Consider the following 11,512-nt stretch of genomic DNA (forward strand, 5'->3'; position numbering starts at 1 on the left):
TCGGAATAACTGAATATTCTAGTATCTTAAGAGTTCTGGAACTCTATATTTCTTTACAGTTGCCTAGACATTTTCACATACAGTGACTGATTTTATTATCACAGCACACCCTAAAATAGGCATTATCAGCCCTTTTTTGCAGATGGAAAAAACCAAGGACCAGAAAAGTGAAGGAAGAGAGGGTCCCAAATTAGCCAATCCATGAACCAGGGCCTCTTGAGTTCAGATCAGGGCATATCCTAGAGCATTATGAAGACTCTGATCTGTCACTGCATTGGTCCGGTGTGCAGCAGGAAGCAAGTGTTCACTCCGGATGGTTGAAATGAAGAGACTCTAATGAAAGGGTTCCTTATAAGGTGTGGGCAAGGTGCAGAGCACAGCATGAAGTGGGAGCATTCAGATGTCTGCAGAACTGGGGAGCTGAAGGAGAAGCAGAGGGGATAGTCTTCCTCAGTGCACAGCATTGGAGCTGCGGATGTGAACTGGGCTGCTGGGCAGGAAGGGCCCAATGACGGACACTAAAGCCAGAGGCAGTGGGAAGAAACACTCCAGCCTCCCGCAGCCTTCAGTTCTCCAGCCTGTTCTTGCACCAGCCATCAAGTGAGTCAGCCAGAATGTGCTCATCTGCTTAAGTGGCCTCCCTGGGCAGAGGGCAGGATGGTGGAGTGTGGATTTAGGAGGGGACAGGAAGAAGGCCCGCAATGAAAAGGGAATAGCCAGCACTCCAACTCCATAAAGGAATACCCTAAAAAACGCTTACTCTAAAATAATGTTGAATAGAATTTATACAGGCTTAGGCCCATTATCCCTTACCTGAAGCTCTTTGGGTCAGATGCATTCTGGGATTCAAAATATTTTGTATTCTAGACAGATAATAGTGACATAAACTATATATTATATAATGCCCCCAAACAGAAACTAGGGCACCGCCTGTCATCAAACACATTCATATGCTTGCAGCAAAAGGCATGACTATTTGCTCTAAGTGAGATAAATGAGTATAAATAACTTTTCCTTAGCCCAGGTTAGTTTTTGCTACCAAATGAATTTTGGAATTGTGGACAAGGGATTATTGCCAGTAGTTTAATGTTCGGCAAGCACCCTAGGATTTTGTAGCATTTTATTGTCATTATTATGAATGCTGATTGTCTTTCTTTCGCTAGCTTATTATGTGTATGTATTTTTCGGGATTAAAAAAATGCAAGTTTACCTCATATAGGCTTTTAAAAAAAATATTAATTTAAAAATAAAAGAACATGGTGATCCCTTTTGCGAAAGAGTCTCTGGCCTGGAAATGATTCACGGCAGAATTCAGCTTTAAATAGCAAGCACCCTGCTCCTTACAATTTGGCTTTGTCAACAAAAAAGTGGAGTGACACACTACTTCTCCTGAGTGGCACTGGGTACTATGTCCTGGATGGGACCCTGACAGTGAAGAGAACATCACCCCCACTCTATCCTCTCGGATTCTTGGCGTGCTCTGGAATGCCCACATTAGCAGCACGAGGAATGGTTTCACGGAACTCCATAGCGATCTTCAGTGGTAACTTTGTTGGCAGGCATTCCTGGTCTCTGAAGCTCTGAAAGACACAGTTCTCAGAACGACTTAACAGGAAGCCTCACCCATGAACAGAGGAAGCCGAGGAAGGAAGGAAAGATGGCAGTGCTGGGGGAGGGGCGGCAGAGCAAACAATAAGCAAAGTCACATGCCTTGGGACCGTGTCTACGTGGTCAGAGGAAGCACCCCCATCTGCGCCTTCCCTGCTGCCCCCAACACTCTTCTAGGTACCCGGCCTCTGCTGGCCCAGATCATTTCTCATTTCCCAGGCTGACTCAGACATGTCCTGCCTCAGGATATTATGTTCTGGAACGCCTCCTCTCCCTGCTCCTCATCCTCCCAAGTCCATCGCCCAGCTATCACTTTCCCATGATGCTCACCCTATTTTCCTTTCCTGTTGCTGGCACAGGAGAGCACACCAGAGGCCTGAGGATTGAACTGTATTCCAAGAACTGCAGGTCACCGAGCATAACTGGTATGCGGAGGTCAGGCAGGAGAGGTGAGGTTGGACGGTGAGCAGCGGCCTGATGCTGAAAGGTCTTGGCAACCCTGCTATGGGATTTAGGTTAGTCCCTGGTGGCATCTGAGTGGCCTGGAGGGATGAGGCATCCGGTGAAGTCACAGATCAAGGTATGATCATCTGGCATCTCAGGCTGAGTTCCCACAGAAGCAGATTCTGAAACAAAGATTCAAGTGCAAGCAGGTTAATTGCGAGGTGATCCTAAGAACTCTAGGGGTGTGGGGAAGCGGGAAGGGAAGGTGGCCACCACAGGGAGCGTGGACAAGCACGTTGTCGCTGTGAGTGTCTCTGCTCATGCCTCTGAAAAGCTGTAGAATGAGTTTTAGAGTCATTTCACTTGATGGGCAAGGTATTACCCACTGGGGCTCCCGTCAGTCTTTGTTCAAAGGTGGTTCTCAGGGGCTTCTGCACCCCAACACTGTGGCCTGCCCTGCATGAGGGGCCATGGGCGCCTTCAGTCAGAGAGGACCTGCGAGAACCAGAGAGGCGCTTGAGGAGGAAGCCACCGGTGTAGATGGTTTGTGTCCTACGTACGTCTGGTTATCTAGATGGAATAATCTGGACATGCATGGCAGTTCTGGCAGTCAGGGCAGGAGATGGATGGCTCACACAAGGGGGAAGAGAAGAGAGCTGTCGGGGGAAGGCAGACTTGAGGAGGTGTGGGCAGGCGTGGCAGCCACGAGGAGAGGTAAGTGGCCAGGAGTCCCAGCACTCCGAGGGCTGAAGGGGGAACCACTGCCTCCTCACCCCTCGGGCGGGACAGCCCTGAGGCTTGTTCTACAACATCGTTTTCCAGAGGTCTGAGCCCAATGTTCACCATAAGCACCATGCATGTCCCCTGTATTGGCCGCTTTCGCTTTCCCGGCCCACTTCCCCGCGCCCCTAACTGGCCCTATTTCATCCAGTTAACCTTCTCGGTGGGAGATGGTGAGAGATAGAATGGAGGAAAAGAGTGTGTGATCAGGAGTGTGATCTTATGGAGAAAACTGTAGCCCTGCCCAGGGACAACTTGCCAGACAACAAGCTGAGGGCAAAAGCATCACATTCCTTCTCTTGCCCGGGCCCCAGCCCGAGGACGGGGATCTCCAGTGATGTGATGCTTCCCAAGAGAAGCTTCTCCCAGGGCACAGAGCAGGGAGAGCAAATCAAGAAGACCCAACTCCTGTCTCCCGCCAGGAGAGAGGTGCAGCCTTTAACCTGCACTATTCCGATTGGTATTTCTGCTGCCAAAGAACTCCTTCCATGGCAAATGCGGCTTTATCTGACCCCACCTTATACTTGTGAACTCCTTGTAATATAATACAGTATCTAAATTACTTTTCATTGACCCCATACTTCTTCTTCTTCTTTTTAAAAGATTTTATTTATTTATTTGACAGACAAGAGGTCACAAGTAGGCAGAGAGGCAGGCAGAGAGAGGGGGAAGCAGGCTCCCTGCTGAGCAGAGAGCCTGATGTGGGGTTTAATCCCAGGACCTTGAGATCACGACCTGAGCCGAAGGCAGAGGCTTTAACCCACTGAGACACCCAGGCACCCCGACCCCATACTTCTTTTGCCTCAAAACAACCAGGTCGGCTGGGCAGAGCAGGTGTTAGTGTTCATTCCCTATTGATCCAGGAACCCAAATCTTATCTTTAGCTTCAAAGTCCAGCATTTGCTCCAGTACACTATGTCCTTCCAGGAGTCAAGGTCGTCAGTGCTCAGCAAGGACCGCACTCTGAGTGTTTGCCATACATCTTTGTAATTGCTTAGCTGGTACTCAGTCAGTAACCAAACTTCTCAATTTCTGAAGGTCCCAGTTAGCGTCAACTTTCTTGGTTTGATAACAATCTGACCTAAATTAGACGTGACCTCGGTGGTGCTACAGATGGTCTGTGTGTGCCCTCCACCCACCAAATTCATGTGTTGAAATCCTAACCTCCAGTGTGGTATTATTATGAGGTGGTTAGGTCATGAGGGTGGAGCCCTCAAGGGTGGGATTAGTGCCCTTCTAAGGGGCTGCAGAGACCAGAGTTTTCCCTTTCACCATGCAAGGACACAGGGAGTAGACAGGCATCCGTGACCTAGGAAGGGGGCTCTCACCAGACCTGGAATCTGTCAGCACCTTGATCTTGGACTCCCCAGACTCCAGAACTGTGTGCAATACATTTCTGTTGCACCTGATCGATGGCATTTTGTTATGGCGGCCCAGATGGTCTAAGGCAGGAGGGTACATTATCTCTCTTAAACTGTGGAACTTCATGGAAAATCTACTTGGGCAGAGGGAGGCCGACAGAACTAAACTTGCTGAATGCCTACTGGGTGCCAGACAATTTGTAAATGCTGTCACTTTACAGATGGAGAAACCAGAGCCCAGAGAGGCTGAGTCACTTGTTCAAGGTTACACAGTTAGTAGGGCAGAGCCAGGAATGCAATCTGTGTCCCACTGACTCCAAATTCCATATTCTTCTGTGCTTCAGTAAAGGTTTCCAGTGGATGATGGCTAAGAAAATCAATATTTTTTGAAACACGACAAAGAGGGTAAGGAATGATTTTGGGGTCCCCCGTGACACACGCATGATCCTTCTCTTGCAGGGACGCGTCCTTGAGCTGCACTGTTGGCAGGCTGGGGGCCTGGGCTCCGGATCCAGATCGCCACCATCCCGCTTCGGCTGGTCATTGATCCTTTATTCACTGTGTAACTTTAGATGAGTTATCCAAGTTCCTAGTGCCTCAGTTTCCCCACCCCCGCAAAGTAGGGTCAATAGTATCCTTGCCCCTAGATGTGTAAGGGACATTAAGCAAAGCTCAGGGTGCCTGGTGCAGAGTAACCCACCAGGAAGATCAGCCGTGAGGATGTCTCTGACCCATGACCCGTCCTAGAAAGTGTAGGGGTGGACCTGGGAATGCCGGGAGTCCAGGACCCACAGGCTCCAGGACAAACGACCGCCGTTCCCTCTGGGTGGAAGCGTCTGCACCCGCCAAGCGAGCGGCACATTGAGGGGTGGGCGGGTCTCATCAGAAACGTATTTTGGTCTGTGGTTTCCCTGAGGCATTTTTATCTTTCCCAAATGACCCCCTTGGGAAAATGAGGCAGCTCCATATATAAAAATAGCCAGGATGTGAGAGAGGAAGTGAGAGGTTTCCCAAGAGAGGGCAGAGCCGCGGTGGTAGGAGCTCCGAGTCAGCCCCGCACCTCCACGGGGTGGCTCCTCCTCAGGATTATCCAACCAGCCCAGGGATCTGAACGGCTTCCTCCTTTCTGGACAGAGACCATTGTCTTGAAGACAGTGGTGGCTCCTCTGTGTTGGTCTGACCTTGGCTGAGGCTGGGCGGTTACCCGGCTCTTCACCTCTACCGCGAGAGGGGGAAGGACTCTGTATCCCTGCTGTGCTTCCCAAGGGAGGGCTTGTCAGCTCAAGCCGCTAAGAAACTCCTGCGATGTTTTAGCGAAAAAAGGGAAGCTTTTGCCTTCTTGTGGAAGTCAGAGTTTAGGGGAAGGAGGTGTCTGAATTATTCACTCACTCACCCACCCACCCACCAGTCACTGGGTGTTGTGTTAGCTCCCAGGGCTGCCCTACCCAGGTACAAACTGGGTGGCTTGAAGAACAGGGATTTATTCTGCCACAGTTCTGGACGCCCAAAGGCAAGGGGTCAGCAGGGCCACGCGCTCCCCGGAAGCTCTAGGGTTCAACCCTCGGTTGCCTCTCCCGGCTTGGGGTACTTGCCAACAATCTTTGCATCCCCTGGGTCATGTCTGCCTCTGTCACCCCATAGCCTCCTTCCCTCTGTGTCCTGTCTCTTCATGTGGCCTCTTAAGAGGATGCCAGTCATCAGATTTACAGCCTGTCTTAATCCAGTATGATCTTGCCTTCCCTAGTGGCATCTGCAGAGGCTCTATCTACATCCAAATAAGACCTCATTCTGAGGTTCTCTGTGCCTTTGAATTTGGGGAGACACTATTCAACCCAGTTCAGGTGTCTTCTTTATGCCAGATACCCTGCCAGTGAGCCTGGATATAGAGACGAGTAAGTCCCCCCACGATGTCACAGTCTACAGAAGAGGTAGACACAGAAGCAAATGATCAGGCTGCCCTGCCCTGAATGCGAGCTAATGCTTCACATTTATTGAGCACTTACTAAGGGCCTACCACAATATACATTTTCTATCAATCAGTGAATACATGGCTAAAGAAAATGTGGGATTTATATGACAGGAAACATTATTCAGCCAGGAAAAAAAAAAAAAAAAAAGGAAATCCTGCCATTCGTGGCAACATGGATAGACCTTGAGGGCATGAGACTCAGTGAAAAAAAGTCAGGGAAGGACAGACACTGTATGATCTCACTTATTTGTGGAATCTTAAAAAAAAAAAAAAAAAATTCAGAAATACAGAGAACAAATTTGTGGTTTTCAGAGGCAGGGGTTTGGGGATGGGGGAAGGAGGGGGCGGGGGTCAAAACTTCCAGTTGTCAGAGAAGCAAGTCCTGGGGAAGTAACATACAGCATGGTGACCACAGTTGAGAACACTGGATTGTATATTTGAAAGTTGCTAGGAATAGATCTTAAAAATTGCAATCATAAGAAAAAAATTTGCAACTATGTGAGGGGATGGATGTTAACTATACTTATTGTGGCTATCATTTTGCAGTATACACATAAATCATTACAGTGTACATCTTAGACTAATATAATGTTATATGTCAATTATATCTCAATAAAACCAGAAAAAATGTAAAATTTTGAAAAAAATTTTTTAAAAAGGTGCATTCAAACTCATATCACCCTCCTAGAAGGCCCAGGAGGTGAATACTACTATTCTCTCTGTTTTAGAGATGGGGAAACTGAGCTCCCCAAAAAGCTGTAGGTCAGAGCTCGCTCCCTTGGTTCTGGAAGCCAGGGCACACCTCCCTGAGGAGCTGGCATGGAGGCAGAGACTGTTGGAGGAGAAAACGGGAGCTCTGGGAAGGCTGGAGGGCAGATGGGGTGAGCAAATGTTCCAAGCAGAAGGAAGAGCCAGCGCCAAGGCCGTGAGTCAGGCACAAGCTTAGCATGTGTGAGAGGGAGGGAGGAGGCGGCCGCCTCACAAAGAACTAACTGCCTGAGAAGCCAGGTGAGCTTAGACGGAGGGGCCCTGGGGCCAGACTTAGTCTTTTTAAGAGTCTCTTGGGCTGTTGCAGGAAAACGGTCCACAGCAGAGCAGGAGGGTCCGCTGGCTCAGCTCAGAGCAGAGGTCAGGAGGAAGGGCTGGGTTTGGCTTGCTGTTGACAGGACTGCTGATGGATGTGAAGGGGAGGGGGCCGAGAAATCCCAGCTCACAGCCTGAGCATCTGGGGGTGTAAGATGCCGTGAGGAGGTGAGGCTGATGAGGTCGGGCAGGAGTAGTTGCCTGGGTTTAACATGTGTGTTAGGCATTTGTTGGCATTTGAAGCCAAGGGACTGAATCTGAATGGGGCCTTACCAGGCCACAGTCATGTAGTTCTGGGGAACCTGGTTCCCAAACCTAGAGGTCCTGTAGAAAACTTGGGGGGCGGGGGGGCATGTTGGAAATACAGACTCCTGGGCTTTATCTCAAACGCGCTGAGTCCTGATGGAAGAGCGTCCAGGAGTCTGCAGGGCTAGGAGGCCTACTGTCCTTCCAGAGTCAAACTTGCTTTCCTTAAGCACTTCCTCTGGGCCAACACTTTTCAGTCCTTGTTTTTTTAAAATCTCATAAGAATTCCATGAGATCCTTTCTCCCCTCCCTCCATCACAGATGAGAACCAGAAGGCTGAGAGCATCTCAGTCACTTGCCCTTGTCTCCCAGCAAATTCATTCGAGCGGCTGGGGGACGGGGAGCTGGGCGCCTCGATCTTGAGTGCATTTCATGAATCTCTTGAATCTTCAGGCCTCTTTCTTTCAACCAAGGGCTTTCTCCGGTGCCTGGGGCTTACTTCAGAAAAGCGGTGTCCGGCTTCTTGTCCCGAGTCTGACTTAGAATGTTGCAACCGCCTGTGGATCTCCTCTTTGAGTAAATATTTAAAGCGGATTTAAATTTTTCCTCTTCAACCTTTCTAAATAAAAATAAATCTCGCCCTCTGGACTGTGTCCACTTGCTTCCCGTTTATTTAAGAGCTCCGTTTATCCTGCTGAGTGTCGGTGAAGTGGGGCCCAGGCAAACAGAGGATGCCTGTGGTCAAGGAAGGAGAAGGTTCTGCAACATGGATGGACCTTGAGGGCATGAGACTCAGTGAAAAAAAGTCAGACAGGGAAGGACAGACACTGTCCCCCCCCCCCCCCCCCCCGCCGATCCCCTCCAACCCCCACCCCCACCCCCACCCCCCCGCAGCAAGCAAGCTTGCTACCAGGCTCATTTGCAACCCTTGCATTTGGCTGAGTTGCACCCCCGGAGATCAGCTCTGGAGGGAGTCACGCCCCAGACAGATTCCCAGATACCGAGGTAAATGCTCACGATCTACCGTCAGGGATCACAAGTTGCAGACTTTTTAATGATGAAAAAAATGCTGTTTGTTTTCTTTTTTAGGAGTTAGATCCCCGGGCCCCCAGAGACAAGTCGACAGAATGAGAAAGTAAGTGACCACTGACTTCCATCTGAAATCATTTTAATCCACGGAATTCCAGAAAAGTCCACTTTTCCTACTTCAACCGCGCCCCCTCTTCCCTTTGTAATTTAGCCGCCGTTTCCCAAAGACACGCAGCAGTGAAGATTCTCGCTCAGAAGGCCCTGCAAAATCAAACAGGGAGAAAGAGACATCACGCCCCTCCCCTCGCCACCCTGTCTGTCCCCCTGGTTCTGCCAGAACTCCACCGGCTTGCCAAGAGCCACCCAGGAACAGATTTCCTGTCTCATCTGCTGCATCTGGTCGTCCACTCCTACTCCCTGTTCATCCCCCCCAAAGGCACTGCTGGCCACAAACCCGCTGCAGACGCCGAGCTCGCCCTGGCGCTGATGCGCGTGGCTGCAGCCGCCCTCCCTTCTGCTTCTTCCGGAAAAGCAGAGAAGCAGCCGCCCTCCCTCCACCCAGCCAGGTGACACCGGGCAGCTCTCTGGTGGCAGGGCCACGTCCAACCCCCCCGCCCAGGAAGCCAAGCCTTTACCATCTATACACTTGCTCCTCTATTCCATGCCCGCGGCTTACACTTAGCTGGGAATAACCTCACCTCCGGTTCAAGCCACGGGAAAGTCAGGAGGCTTGGGTGGTATTTCAGGCTGAGTAATTGCCTTGCTGGGGTGGGGGTGGGGGTGGGGGTGGGGGTGGGGCGCTGGCTGAATCCTTTCTGAGCCACGGTGTCTCTGACTTGAAAACAGAGAAATCTCCCAGGCAATAGGTGTTTGTCAGGTGCACTGAAATCGGCTACTAAAAGATAAATCTTGATTTTAACAGATGAATCCTGTTTATTTTCTTCTTCCCTCCCCCCCCCCCCACCCCACCTTTTCCTTTTTGGTTGGTCTGGAGCATCCTCAATGCCTCCTTGGTGGGTGCCCCAGGCAACCTGTGTAGACAACCTACTATTTATCTGTTATGGACCGGATATTTAGGTTTCCCCAAATTCCTATGTTGAGGTCCTACCTCCCAGAGTGCTGGGATAGGGAGGCGGGGCCTCTGGGAGGTACTGAGGGTAGAGCCCCCATGGTGGGATTAGTGGCTTTCTAAGAAGAGGAAGAGACCTGGGAATGTCCTCTCCTGGTCCCGTGAAGATCAAGGCGGCCATCTGCAAGACACGAAAAGGGCCCTTACCGAGAACGAGATCTACTGACACCTTGAACTGGGACGTCGGCCTCCAGAACTGTCGGAAATAAATGTCTGTGGATGAAAACCAGTCTGTGAGATTCAGTTATAGCAGCTGGAGGAGACGTAGACATTATCCTTCCGCCACTTTTCCTCCATGTTCATATCATCATCCATAACCATCAAAGAACATCTGTATAAATACATATATGTTTATCATTGTTTCCTTCTTTTTATATTTTTCTGTATCTTGCTTTTTGTTTGTTTGTTTCCTGTAGCACCTAATGGAATCCCTCTTAATTCACTCAGGCTAGCTCTAAGTTATCTTTCTGAACAGCCACAAAGTGGAGCAGAACTACAGTTTCTTTAACCGTTCTCCTACAGAGAATATTTACTTTGTGTTCAGTTTTTTGTTTGCTTGTTTAATCACCATTTACAATGGAGTGCATTCCTGTGAAAATACATCCTTAGGTCTTAAAGCTTTCACTCCTAAGGGATAGATTCCTGGGAGTGCAGATTCTGAGTCAGACATGTATGTATTTTTAATCATAAAAGATGTTGCCACATTTCTTTCAAGAAAGATTGCATTAATACATACTTCCAACCAGAAATGTTCTAGAGTCCACACATCCTCTTTAGCAATAGGGATTATTGGTCCCCCATTTTCCCATCTGATCAGTGGAAGTTGCTGTCTCGTTGTGACTTTACTTCCTATCTCCCTGATTGCCCCTGAATTTGAGCCTCTTTTCATGCATGTGCTGGTCACCTGGAATTGCTTTTCTGTGAATTACCTATTCACATCTTTGGCTCAGTTTTCTGTTATGCTGTTTATCCCTGACTTACTTGTTTTGTAAGAGTTCTTTGTATATTATAGCTGTTCACCCCCTGATCTCTGGGTTGCTCCCCAGGCTAGTGTTTATCTATTGACTTGGTTTATGGTGGCTTTTCCAAGCCATGGCTTCTCATTTTTATCTCATCAAGTATGTATGTATGTACTTTATAGCTTCTGAATTTCCAACATTGATTAAAAAGCTCTCATCCACCCTATATTTTACATGTGGTGATCCAGTATTATTGTTGTTTCAATTTTTACATTTAGATCTTCAATCTACTTAGAATTTATTTTGTGTATGGGGTAAGAGAGGAGCCAAGGCGGGACTTGGTCCCAGGACCCTGAGATCATGACCTGAGCTGAAAACAAGAGCCAGAGGCTTAATCAACTGAGCCACCCAGGTGCTCCTCATCTTTATTTAATACCCAATCCTTCCCCACTGGATTGAAAAAATCACTTTTTAAAAACAGCTTTATTGGGGCACCTGGGTGGCTCAGTGGGTTAAGCCGCTGCCTTCAGCTCAGGTCATGATCTCAGGGTCCTGGGATCGAGTCCCGCATCGGGCTCTCTGCTCAGCAGGAAGCCTGCTTCCCTCTCTCTCTCTCTGCCTGCCTCTCCATATACTTGTGATTTCTCTCTGTCAAATAAATAAATAAAATCTTTAAAAAAAAAAAAACAGCTTTATTGATTTTCAACAACATGGATAGAGCTAGAGAGCATAATGAAATGCTAAACCAAGTAAGTCAGAGATAGACATACTATCTGATTTCACAGATATGTGGAATTTAAGAAACAAAATAAATGAACAAATAAAAAAAAAAAGAGAGAGAGAGAGAAACTAACCAAAAAACAGACTCTTAACCTTACAGAACTCTGAACCATGGTAACCCTCA

The 11,512-nt window shown here is 48.7% G+C and overlaps 1 long non-coding RNA gene across 1 annotated transcript; it reads left to right on the plus strand.

Moving 5' to 3' along the window:
- The first annotated feature begins 8,376 nt into the window (after positions 1 to 8,376).
- On the plus strand, positions 8,377 to 8,979 carry LOC131825123 (uncharacterized). The gene is made up of 3 exons (XR_009351136.1): positions 8,377 to 8,496; positions 8,581 to 8,626; positions 8,732 to 8,979. It is a non-coding gene; the product is annotated as an uncharacterized LOC131825123 (long non-coding RNA).
- The last annotated feature ends 2,533 nt before the right edge of the window (positions 8,980 to 11,512 follow it).

This window comes from Mustela lutreola, chromosome 1 (genome assembly GCF_030435805.1).
Source record: "Mustela lutreola isolate mMusLut2 chromosome 1, mMusLut2.pri, whole genome shotgun sequence".
NCBI classification, from domain to species: domain Eukaryota; kingdom Metazoa; phylum Chordata; class Mammalia; order Carnivora; family Mustelidae; genus Mustela; species Mustela lutreola.